At 34.5% G+C, this 13,145-nt stretch overlaps 1 protein-coding gene across 1 annotated transcript in view; it reads right to left on the bottom strand.

Annotated features, from left to right (window-relative positions):
* LOC123523992 (uncharacterized) overlaps window positions 1-1,351 on the bottom strand; it is a 63,833-nt gene extending 62,482 nt beyond the window's left edge. The window contains exon 1 of the mRNA XM_053539347.1: window positions 1,232-1,351. The gene's annotated coding sequence lies outside the window, so the exon portion shown is untranslated. The remainder of the gene's footprint in view (window positions 1-1,231) is intronic.
* Between the last annotated feature and the right edge of the window lie 11,794 nt (window positions 1,352-13,145).

Here is a 13,145-nt window from a genome sequence, read left to right as displayed (position 1 = left end):
ATTTTCAGAGCAGGACATAAATTTAATGTGTTCAGAATCTTAAAGCTGAAGACTACTGTTTGATTCCTGTGTTTAAAAACACTGCAGGTACATAAACATAACTTAATCTCTGTTGGTTCTTCCGCGAACACCAGTTCATGTACCAGTCCAAGTTCTTTAGTAGAAATATTTGGCTCAGTCAAGGTAAACAGGAAAGGAGTACCAGAAACCTGTAATTCTACATATTTAGACGCCTGGTCAAGCTGACCCTGAAGTTCAATTAGTATTCTGATAAATCTCTAGACTCCTGGTCAAGCTGACCCTGAAGTACAATTAGTATTCTGATAAATCTCTAGACTCCTGGTCAAGCTGACCCTGAAATACAATTAGTATTTTGATAAAGATTAGTTATTTTTCCAGTTTCAGAATTTATTTGACTGTAACATGTGTACTGTATATATGAAATTTGAAAACCATTTAGTTACTCAACTTACTGAACATTCACGGCATCAGTTTTAAATATATATAAATTATAAATGTGTCTTCGTTAGCGTGTTTGACATCAATAGAGAGTTTAAATAGTGTCAACTACCTGTCTGTGTATAACTGCTTGATTCTACTAGTTCTTCTCCTTAACTGCCCGTCTGCTCAGGTTCAGTAGCAGGCTGGAATGGAAATGAAACAATTATTATATAAAGTTTTCTTTTTAAATTCAAGTCGCATATCCTCACAAATCAGTTTCGTTTCATTACAATTATTTACTTTCATACAGATAATTATAATATATATTATATAAACAATAAATTGTACTGTTAAATGAACTAAACAAAAACATTTTGCAGTCTCAGATAAGGATAAAGTTTCTTACTTGTGATATCAAATCAATGTATTCTTTTTCAGAATCGTAATTTTTTTTTTGGCCTAAAACTTCGTTGCAACTTTCGGCTTCTGCCAGTTCTGGGTCTACATCAGCCTCTGGTGACTAAGGAAAGAATAAATTTTCATATTTACCATAAATAACACACATGATATGTAGCTGGCTTAAGTTCAAGATAGTTCAATTGACTTAGTCAAATCATCACATGTAGTTGCAATAATTTTAATTATATATATTATATAGACAATACTTATGTATTTAAATTGGGATGTCCTACATGCATTACACATTGACTGATCAAAAGGGAACATTTTGATAGTCTGTGTCATGCAGTCTTAGAGATTGGTAATGATAAAGTATCAAATGACATCTTGCTGATAATTTCAATTCAATGTATTCGGGTTCACTTTCGTAGTCTAATTTTTGTCCAAACACTTCATAGCAAGAAGGCTCTTGAGTCTCTGCATCTGGATCTGCCACATGAGTCTGATGCCATCAGTGATGATTCCTGAATAAGCCAGTATGAATATAATTTTCACTATATATATAAGAATAACATACTGATTAAATCAATCTTAGTTAACTAAACTTCTATACACACAATGTTATTAAAATATAATTTCTGAAGAGACAACATGAACGATACTATGATGCATGATTCAGGGAGAACATGCATTTCTACAGTTCTCAGTACGTCTGATTTACAAAATATTCATAACTTTCCCTCAGAAGCCTCATATTTTAATGGTTATTAATTTTAACATATTGAAATACAGTATGACTTTCTTCAAATCTGTCTCGGTCAGTACTACCGCTCGCACTGATCGTAGTTCGAAGATTATTGGGTACGAATTCAAAATTAAAGTCATGTATATTGACTTTTAGCATTTTGTAAACTTACAGCGATCAGTTTTCTTGATGACATCGCTCAAACTGTTTAAAAACGTTCAATATGCACTAAAATATCAACCAAATCTATACCTGTAAACTGCTCTTACAAGAGTTGCCGTTCTTGGCCGTCGGACACCGACCTTGGATTTTAGCCTTTTTCTATAACTAAACGCATTTTTACGAAGGAAATACTTGATTATATATTTACAGAGATTGTTAACCTACCTCTGTAAGGTGAAACTGCTAGCGAAAGCCACCGTTTTCATCAAAATCACGCCGTGAGAAAATTTCAATCGACGTTTTTGTTTACAAAATTATGCCTAAATAATCAAAAGTGGACTCTTCCAACCTCTCACAACTTCCTGTGCCATTTATGGAAACGTGGTTCCCAGATTTAATTACGTTTATTAGCCGAAATCGACCGTATAAATATGGAAGCGTCCTGGTGCCAGCAGAGAGATTTAAATTTGTCTTAGATACGACTTACCATCTCCTACGTAGTACTTAATATCTCCTACGTAGGACATAGTATCTCCTACGTAGGACTTAGTATCTTAGTATCTCCTACGTAGGACATAGTATCTCCTACGTAGGAGATATTAAGTACTACGTAGGAGTTAGTATCTCCTACGTAGGAGTTAGTATCTCCTACGTAGGACATAGTATCTCCTACGTAGTACTTAATATCTCCTACGTAGGACATAGTATTTCCTACGTAGGACTTAGTATCTCCTACGTAGGACATAGTATCTCCTACGTAGGACTTAGTATCTCCTACGTAGGACATAGTAACTCATACGTAAGGGTTCCTATTTTTGGGCGCTGCAGTGTTCTGTGGTCCTACTCGCGTTTCCGGTACATGTGTTAATTGAACATTGCTCGTTGACTTTTTAATTGCGTGCTGATAAATGGCATTTATTGCAATATTTTATCTATTTTCTAAAGTATTTATATTCTTGTATTTTATGTGTTGTCTCGAGAAGGGGCTTAAATAAATAACTTTTCATTGCAATCAGTGAAATTATCTCTTAACCACTGTTTCTAACCTATAACAAAGAACGAATTTATATAGACCTAATTGCATGACACGATTATCAATGTTCTATGAGATTTAGTTAGTTTCAACTAGTCAATTATTCTTTCATCTAGTCACTCTGATCCAACAAAATTGTAAAGGTTATTTCGCATGAAATTAGCTCTTATATCTAAACAAAAAATATAGCCTCTACTGTGAAGAGCGATAAAGGGGAATAAATCATGTTTACCAAGTTACTCGTCCTTAATTTCTTCTCTCTAGGCATACACTTAACAAAACAAAGGATAACCAGATTTAATGACTGAAACCTACAAATTCGCCGTGATATTCGGTAATTAAAAGATTTTACTGTCAAAAATGCTTCACTTTATTTAAATACTATTCTATTCTTCCTCTTTTTCACAACATATACAATATATAGAAGATACACACACCATGTTAAAGAAAGCAAAACCGTCGGACCACAAGTTGATTTGACATTAGTTTTTCGGAACACTATAGACTCGCATCAGTCGTTAGAGTCATTAAATGTAAAGCACTTGGCCATAAAATCAATCCTCTCTGATACCACTTTCTAAAAAAAAATCAATACCTCTTACGGTCTTACCTCTGACGCTAACGACTGGACAAATGCGATCTGAGCTAGGTAGTTTTCATCCCAGCTATAATTATCAACAACTCATTAGAGATCATTGCATATGTGTTCATGATGTATTATAACCCTTGATCGACTCCAGTGCCCTGGATCATAGAATATCCTTTATGATCTTCACAGTCTGCATAATGAAGTGCTTGCCAATGAGTATCTTTTATTACCAGATGAATGGGAGAGGTGTTAATGAACTTTATACTCTACTAAACTTCATAAATGTATCATCTTTAATATACAAATAACGTAGAAATGAGTGTTTGAAACAAAAAAATTATCAATAGTTTATTATCATGTTAAATCATGCTTAAGATGCAGTTACAGTAATTTCCTGTAACTAGTTAATGCTTGACCTGAATGTAGAAAAAGAAATGAGCCGTGCCATGAGAAAACCAACATAGTGGCTTTGCGACCAGCATGGATCCAGACCAGCCTGTGCATCCGCACAGTCTGGTCAGGATCCATGCTGTTCACTAATGGTCTCTCTAATTGCAATAGGCTTTGAAAGCGAACAGCATGGATCCTGACCAGACTGCGCGGATGCGCAGGCTGGTCTAGATCCATGCTGGTCGCAAAGCCACTATGTTGGTTTTCTCATGGCGCAGCTCAAACGATGATAACACCTAATAGATATTGATTATTAAAGGCACTGTCCTTGAGATCATACGACAACAGAAAAAAGAGAAATTTTAGGTACCAGTATCAAGAAATTAATGCTAATACCGCTTAAGAAAGCTTTGAATTAATTACTGACAGATTATATGTTATTGAAACACATGAGAACTATAGTTGTCTTAACTAACTTTTACACTGGAAATTGAAAAGCGTTTGTAACGTTTTACTGCAGTAAACTGCCTAATTATAAAATATCTACATTTAAGAGTCATTGTATACATATTCTCCGTGGTGTATACTGTAGAATCATTTAATTTCACGGGCATAAAATTACGTGGATTTGGTCTAAACGGCAATTTTGTGGGGATATGAATTCGTGGATTTCAACTTTTGAACATAATATTTATGGGAATAATACTTGTTCGTTGGAATAAAATTTCGTGGATTGACTCAACCATGAAATCCACGAAATTTGTTCCCCCACGAAGACAGCAGGAAAATTTTCATTGCCGTGGCGGCTCGGGTTCAATTCCCGGCTCTGGCATCTTTTTTTCTTGATTGAGTAGATTAAGTATAGTTTAGAAACAAAAACTCGAATTTTAATGTCCATAGTATGACCGAACTTCAATTTTAAAGAACGACCATCTTTAGCCAATTTGTAGGTCAGTGCCTTTATTAAGATAAAGTTTATTAATCAAATCACACAATCGGCCAAAACAATAACAGGCGGTCATTATATTTAGTAACTTTCATGATATACTTTAATCATACTTTTGAACTCTCTACATAATTTCAAGAGAGGCCTCCATAGCCGAATGGTTAAGGTTCGAAACCTCACATGACATGTTTCAATTCTTCATGCTCATAAACCGCCCGGTTGGCTTATGGAATGTCGGCGGTTGTAACCTGATGTCTGCCCATGCCTGGAGCAATGCCTAGAAGTGCACCTTGGGGGTATCGCAGTGTGACTATACCCAAACTACATAGTCCCCCAAAAAATACAAAAAAAAAAATAATAATAATAATAAAAAAAAAATAAAAAATAAAAATAATAAAATGTTCAAAAATATCTATTAAAACAAATTTATTGACTACTTCATCTGTCTAATTCAGAACTTGGTCAAATGTGTCTTTAATCCATACTTCGGAAGTTTGTGTTAGACATTGAAAAAAGGGAGATGTTTAATTATTTAGCACGCGTTGGACAGCCTTGCAAACGTTTCACAGCATTCATAAAATAACCAGCAATTATCTTAGGATCGCTGTTTGTTTTGTGCACCTCCAGCCATATTATGAGACGAGAAAATCCATCGATAGCTCCGTTGATACACAGCCCGTACGGTTTCAAATTATCATACCCGTCGATATGCCATAAATAATTAGGTCCAAGATTCAGGTACATCCGACGTTGAAGACGAGTTCTCCTTCTCTGTTCAATACCTTCTTTGTCACAAATATGCATCATCAGGCGAATTGTTTCCTGTGTAACAACATATCCCACTTGAAGGAGACTCTGATGCATCATCTTGTATCAAAGTTGTTTGCTGGATGTCATTACATTTTCCATGACATAGAGAGCAACACTAAGTTCATCACATTTATTTATGCGTCTTAACAACTTCATACGTGACAATATCCGTTTAAGGCTTCGTAAAGAAACTTTAAACCCATTTATTTTTTCAAGACAACTTGATATTTCACGGTATTTATACCAGATGCAAAATATGTTTTTATAAAGTCATCCATGCCGTGTAGTTTTAAATTACACACGTTTCCTTACAAAATAATAGTACACACGAGTATATTGTTCCACTGCGCATGCTTGAGGGTCTTTTAATCAGTGACATACGTACGAGTTACTAACTCCTACGTAGGAGATACTAAGTCCTACGTAGGAGATACTAAGTCCTACGTAGGAGATACTAAGTCCTACGTAGGAGATACTAACTCCTACGTAGTACTTAATATGTCCTACGTAGGAGATACTATGTCCTACGTAGGAGATATTAAGTACTACGTAGGAGATACTAAGTCCTACGTAGGAGATACTTACTCCTACGTAGTACTTAATATGTCCTACGTAGGAGATACTATGTCCTACGTAGGAGATATTAAGTCCTACGTAGGAGATACTAACTCCTACGTAGTACTTAATATGTCCTACGTAAGAGATACTATGTCCTACGTAGGAGATATTAAGTACTACGTAGGAGATACTTAGTCCTACGTAGGAGATACTATGTCCTACGTAGGAGATACTATGTCCTACGTAGGAGATATTAAGTACTACGTAGGAGATACTAAGTCCTACGTAGGAGATACTATGTCCTACGTAGGACATACTAACTCCTACGTAGGAGATAGTAAGTCGTACGTAAGACAAATTTAAATCTCTCTGCTGGCACCAGGATGCTTCCATATATAAAACTGTACCAAAAATGAGGTCAGAAAAAATATTCCGCGAAAAGTAGTGCGACAGCGCCACCTACCGCAGTTTGCATTGCTACATGATAAATATGCAAAATTTAACCAGAAAGTATGTCACATGCTTAGAGGTTAATCATTGCTGCCTTGAAAATCAATTTATACAGTGCCACTGTTTACACACCCTATTACCTGATGTCCACCACGCCGAGGGATGCGGCTGCCACAGAGGTCAGAAATCAATAACGATGACTAGTGGTGTTAGTCTTTTGAGCTGTATTTTTTCATTTCGACTTTCCATGAAAATATTCTGGTGCAAGCATACGTGTAAATGCCTTAACATATTATATAATTAATCCTGGTCGCCAACTTTGCGAAATAAAGTATAATTCAGCTGTTTCAATTGGATGTTTATTAAAATTGATGCGAAAATCATATTCAACGGCCCAATTTGAAGTGTTTACAAAATAATTTGATCGGATTTACCACACACGTCAAACGATCAATCATCTGGGGATAATCCTGGCAAGTTTCAAGTCTGTCCGTACGTCTACACCGACGTTCTGACCCTCCAAACGGACCCGGGTATAGTCACACATGATAAACTTTACTGCTGAGGGCATTTTTAAATGATGCCCATCCCACCGAGGAGTCAAAATATAGGATACCATTTACGGCAGAGGGAAATTTGGTGTAAAAACGTTTATTTTGGATGCTTGTTTCGCTTTTAAGACTTGGGAGGTCATGGAATCATTTGCAGTATGCATTGTTTATACTTATGTTTAATAATGGGCGATTTTCAATGGCGAACACCGCTGTAACACAGTGTTAATCAGTCTATATTGTATTTCTATCTCCGACATTGCATGCTATCTGCTACATGTATAGATTGGTTCTGCTGCTGTAAATGTTCATTTTGTAAATTCATTTTTGTTTCAATTTATTTTATGATGAATTATACAGAAATAATGATATCTTTAGTCCTGGTACTTGCGTTCTTGCAGGATTCAGTGTTGAAGTTACGGTTAATATTAGATATTAAATCGTTCTGCATTTATTATATACAGCTTTCGTTTAAATACACATCAGATCATATAGTTTAACACAGTTTGTCGATTAGTATATTTAAGCATATATATTTGAAATATACGAGAATTGTTTTTAAAAACTGCTAAGACACTGATTTGCAGCTTACGCTAGAGTGATTGACCATTTAGTTACATGGAACTGGAATAAAATGAAAACATTTGAACTGCTGCATATAGGACAAAAAACATATACCGACGTGATTCCAAATGAAGGTGAAATATTCATTTCTAGTGACCAGCGTGTGGGCATTTATCGAAGGTACAGGGCAAAATATCAAAATTGAATACATCTTTAAAGTTGTCAAGAGAGATCGATCAGAATGAAATCTTCTTTTCAGATAGTAACTCGGTAATAACAGGTGGTTTAGTTATTTCCATTGCATTTTGATAGATCTCTCTTGACATGACAATTAACTAAATGGTCAATCACTCCAGTGTTAACTTCAAAATCATTTTTACAGTAATAACACGTGTATGCCTTCATCTTTAGTTCTGAAACTGAATACAAAATAAATTGTTTAGAACATTTCTGTAAACGATTAATAAATAACAGCTTTATTTAGAACCGATCACTTGACATATGCCACTGACAACAAATATATTTAAATTTTCTAGCCTAACTGATCTTTTATGTAGAACTATATGTTACTACATGTATCAGTAGTCTCTTAGTATGAAAGCTTGATAATGCAAAACAATTTGATATTTGATATTAACCTATATTCAACACTGAATCCAGCAAGAACGCAAGTACCATGACTTAGGATTTCATTGCTGGCAGCAAATGTCTGTATATTATGATAAAAAGAAACAAAAATGATTTTACAAAATGAAGATTTTCAGTGGCAAAACAACTCTATACATGTACAGTATCGGATTGTATGCAATGTAGGAGATATATATAAATACAATCTAGACTGATTGCAAAACGATTTATCATTTACTATAAACCGTAAATTCAACACTGAATCTAGCAAGAACGCAAGTACCGATACCATCAGGACTTACGATATCATTATTTCTGTATATTTCATGATAAAAGAAATTGAAACAAAATTGAGTTTACAAAACGAAGACTTATAGTTGCAAAAAACAACGTCAGAGATAGAAGTTCAATCTAGACTGATTAACACCGTGTTACAGCGGTGCTCGCCATTGAAAATCGCCAATTATTAAACAGAAGTATAAACTATGCATACTGCAAATAATTCAATGAGCTCCCAGGTCTCAAAAGAAAAACACACAGCCAAAATAAACGTTTTTACACAAAATTTCCCTCTGTCGTAAACGATATCCTATATTTTGACTCCTCGGTGGGATGGGCATCATTTAAAAATGCCCTCTGCGGTAATGTTTATCATACGTGACTATATACCTGGGTCCCTTAAGAGGGTCAGAACGTCGGTGTAGACGTACGGACAGACTTGAAACTTGTCAAGATTATCCCCAGATGATTGATCGTTTGACGTGTGAGGTACACCCGATCAAATTATTTTGTAAACACTTCGAATTGGGCCGTTGAATATGACTTTCGCATCAATTTTAATAAACGTCCAATTTAAACAGCTGAATACTTCTTTATTTCGCAAAGTTGGCGACCAGGATTAAAGGTGGATAATCAGATTTTGGCCATGTAACGGATTTATTCGAAACTTTAGCATCTGATCATTTACACTTATTTATGTTCACTTAACACTTAATACAAATTTGATTTTCACTGGAGGTTTTTTAAAATTTCATTTTCCTATCCTAGTTGCCCAACCAAGATAGAGTTATTTTATCATAAGTATAAATTTGATAAACATACTTTGCCTAAGGAAATGTATAAATATTAGACATATTGTAATATATTTGTAAAATGTTTGCATTAAAAATTATGTATTTAGATGGAATTCATTAGAAACGCAAGTTTGAAAAATTATTATTACCTCCCTTTGCCTATCTTGGTTGCGCAACCAAGATAAATTGGAAATAAATGAATTCAGAAGCTACACACAGCTTTAAAACTTGCATTTTGGTTCAGATTGTTCAATAGTTGATATGTCTATCAAATGCAAATGTAAAACTAGACATTGTATCGAAATAAAAAGAAATACCCAGCTTTTTATATACTTTCATATTAAAGGGGAGTAATTACAAAATTTTATAAAAATAATAAAATATACATGTCAAATAGGAATCTAACTCTATGTAATCGGTCTTTTTATTCCTTAAATAATTCTCTACCAGAATATACAAAAAGTAAAAAATGTCATTAAATGTTGATTAAATGTGATTGACCACCTTTAATCATATAATATGTTAAGGCATTTACACGTATGTCTGCACCAGAACATCTTCATGGATGTCGAAATGAAAAAATACAGCTCAAAAAACTAACACAACTACTCAACGTTATTGATTTCCTACCTCTGTGGCAGCCGCATCCCTCGGCGTGGTGAACATCAGGTAATAGGGTGCGGTTTAGCTCTATTTACTTGCTTGTGAAATGCATAAACTACCAATACGCTATACGTTATTACGTAATATTATGCAATTCAGAATACATAGAACGATAAATAATCACGAAATTCAAAACACTTTACCTTTTCAAGGCCGCGAACCGTCCCTCTCATTGTATACACTACGGTGTCGCACTGTCTAGACTCACCCACTATGTATTCTAAAAATAAACACGGAAAAACCCAAGTGCTCTAAAATTAGATACACAAGCGTGATCAAGCATTCACCCCATGTGTCTATTTTTAGAATGACCCTATGAGGGAAGTTTATTGTAATATAAACTCAATGGATTGTTTGATGATGACTGTATGATGTTATACTAATAAACTTTAATAACGTGGCAGTTGATCTTAATACAATCGACACTGTTTAGTTTCAAATAAAGGTAAATCCAATATTTGCTTTACAATAGATCAATGACGGATTATCTTTGAACACCCCTGGACTTATTGGACTCAACTGCCACATTATCAAAGTTTATTAGTACTGGTACCATTTTCATGTGTGTAAGTAATGTTGCATTTCAAACATGTCCTAGGATTACTGAAAACAATTATTTTAACTTACGTGATGATTAACATGCAATACACTGCTATTATCTGATTCATGTTGATTTTTAGAGTGTATATATTGAAATCTATGGCAGTATTTATTTATTTATTTTGTTGGGTTTAACGTCGCACCGACACAATTTTAGGTCATATGGCGACTTTCCAGCTTTAATGGTGGAGGAAGACCCCAGGTGCCCCTCCGTGCATAATTTCATCACGAGCGGGCACCTGGGTAGAACCACCGACCTTCCGTAAGCCAGCTGGATGGCTTCCTCACGTGAAGAATTCTACGCCCCAAATGAGGTTTCGAACCCACATCGATGAGGGGCAAATGGTTTGAAGTCAACGACTCTAACCACTCGGCCACGGAGGCCCCATCTATGGCAGTAGTTATAAGAAATAATATTTCAGTAAAACTTCAATAAAATCAAATCACATATTCTGTATTATCGTTGGTTAAAGTAAGAAAAATGACAGTGGGGAAAATAATGCTTCTGTTATTGAAGCCCATGTATGTGACGCTTTGATTCGAATCTATATATTAATCAAATATGTAAGTTACATAAAGTGAGTAATCTGTCAGCATATTACAATTTCTTCTTTTTTTGAGAAGCAGTGTGGAAAACAGAATTGAATGTCTTGCTCATGAATATTTTTCTTAGTTTGTGAATAAGTTAAATGTTTAGTTTAAAATAAAAACATTATCAGCATTTGAGCCAACTCAGTGGGGCCGAGTTCGATCTCAGTGACAATTTGACCAGGGAGAGTGTATCTAAGTCATTCGTTCTCGACCCGATTTTTGAGGGGATTACATTTGTTCAGTTAATTGACTCTTGATACATAACCTGAATAGTGCTAAAATGGTATTATAGTTGTGCCAAACAATAAACAACCAGCATCTGTCAGAATGAGGGTTGTTAAGTTTAATATGTAACGAGAATAAAACAATATTTGTTTCTACTTATTTATATTAAAATAATAATATGTGTAAAAGTTTATAAATTCAAAATTAATTCATCAAAATCTTTCTTTATTTTCTGTCATTTTCTGTTGATGTAAAACAATGATAAAATACGATCCATTTATATCAATAAAATATCATCTAATAACATCGTGGAACATAATAGTTTGAAAAGTTTGTTGTGCTACATGGAGTAGCTTGAAATATATGCAACCGATTTATTTTGTTAATGTATAACTTTTGTCTGAGACTCTATTTTTTCAAAAAATACAAGTGTACATATATTTACATTATGCAGATGTTCATATTTTAACAGCCTCTTTTCATCAATTGCTAAGACATTTCATATGCAGTTTCTATTTCATTTACTTATAGTAATGGCAAACGCCTCATATGTATACAGGGATATTGCATTCATGTGTGATTACAAGTCAAATGGTTTATCGCGGCCAGAAATTTGTACAAACCGGACAGAAGTTGCGAAATTGTCATTTGTGTAGGAAAGAAGCGTTTACCATAATGTCCAGTACTGGACAGGTATAGTGACCATGCATGGACACAGCCAATTTTCTCAGAGGGGGTCCGATCCCCTGCCCCCACCACCCACCCACACCCTGAAAATTTTGAAATTTAGCACTTCATTTTTTTGCATTCTGGGACAGTTTTATGGACTAACCTGTTAAATTTGGGAAAATGATAAAATCAAGCTTTCTTGAAGGTAAAATTCTTAGTTTCTTTTAGATAAATAATATGAATTATGTCGGGGTCGTATGTAGCAGCAGCCGTATATACTTTACATGCAGTCCTAATGTTGCCTTTTTCGAAAAACATTTTCTTTCCTTCTTGTCTTCTTTCCTTTTTTAAAGATTTTCCAGAGGGGGTCCGGACCCATCCATCCATCCGTCCTTCACAATATCTTGCGTTTTCAGCTTCTTCTACATTTTTCATCAAATTCAGATGAACTCAGTGAGTGAGTTTGATTTTACGGCGAATCGACACAAAAAGGTTATATCGGCGAAATTGAACACGAATAAAACATTTATGTAAAAACGTATATACATATAAAGTGTTAAAAAACATTTTGCAAAAATTGTTTATGAAGATATATGATGTTCAGATTTTGTGATAAATGCCTATCTACTTTAAACAAGAAATATCTTTAAAAAAGATGGTCGGCGAATCGTAGTAAGACAAGAAGTTTATGAGGTTTTCATATCAATTGTGTTATTCTATCTATCTAACATTTTGCAAATAGCAAAACTAAACACCACACTTTAAGAATTTAAATGGTTCTCTTTTAATTTTTCACGAAGGTGTCGTAGGTGTGCAATTTTGTTTCGTTTATTCTACGACGGATAATTACAGCAGTGATATGGAAGACACTTCTCTACCTAGAATATTTTAATCAATCGGCTAATCACACCCTTATTCATGTATTTCAGTTGATATATGTTGGTATTTGAACAGGTTTTTATTATATTTATTAAACTTACTTATCATTTTAAATATATCAATATTCTTGTGCAATATACAGAGCGAAACGTAGCTTTAAAACTGTAAACAGAGTCATTA

Source organism: Mercenaria mercenaria, chromosome 3 (assembly GCF_021730395.1).
Source record: "Mercenaria mercenaria strain notata chromosome 3, MADL_Memer_1, whole genome shotgun sequence".
Classification (NCBI taxonomy): domain Eukaryota; kingdom Metazoa; phylum Mollusca; class Bivalvia; order Venerida; family Veneridae; genus Mercenaria; species Mercenaria mercenaria.
Note: the sequence above shows the minus strand (reverse complement) of the source record. Positions and strands in the feature narration are given on the sequence as shown.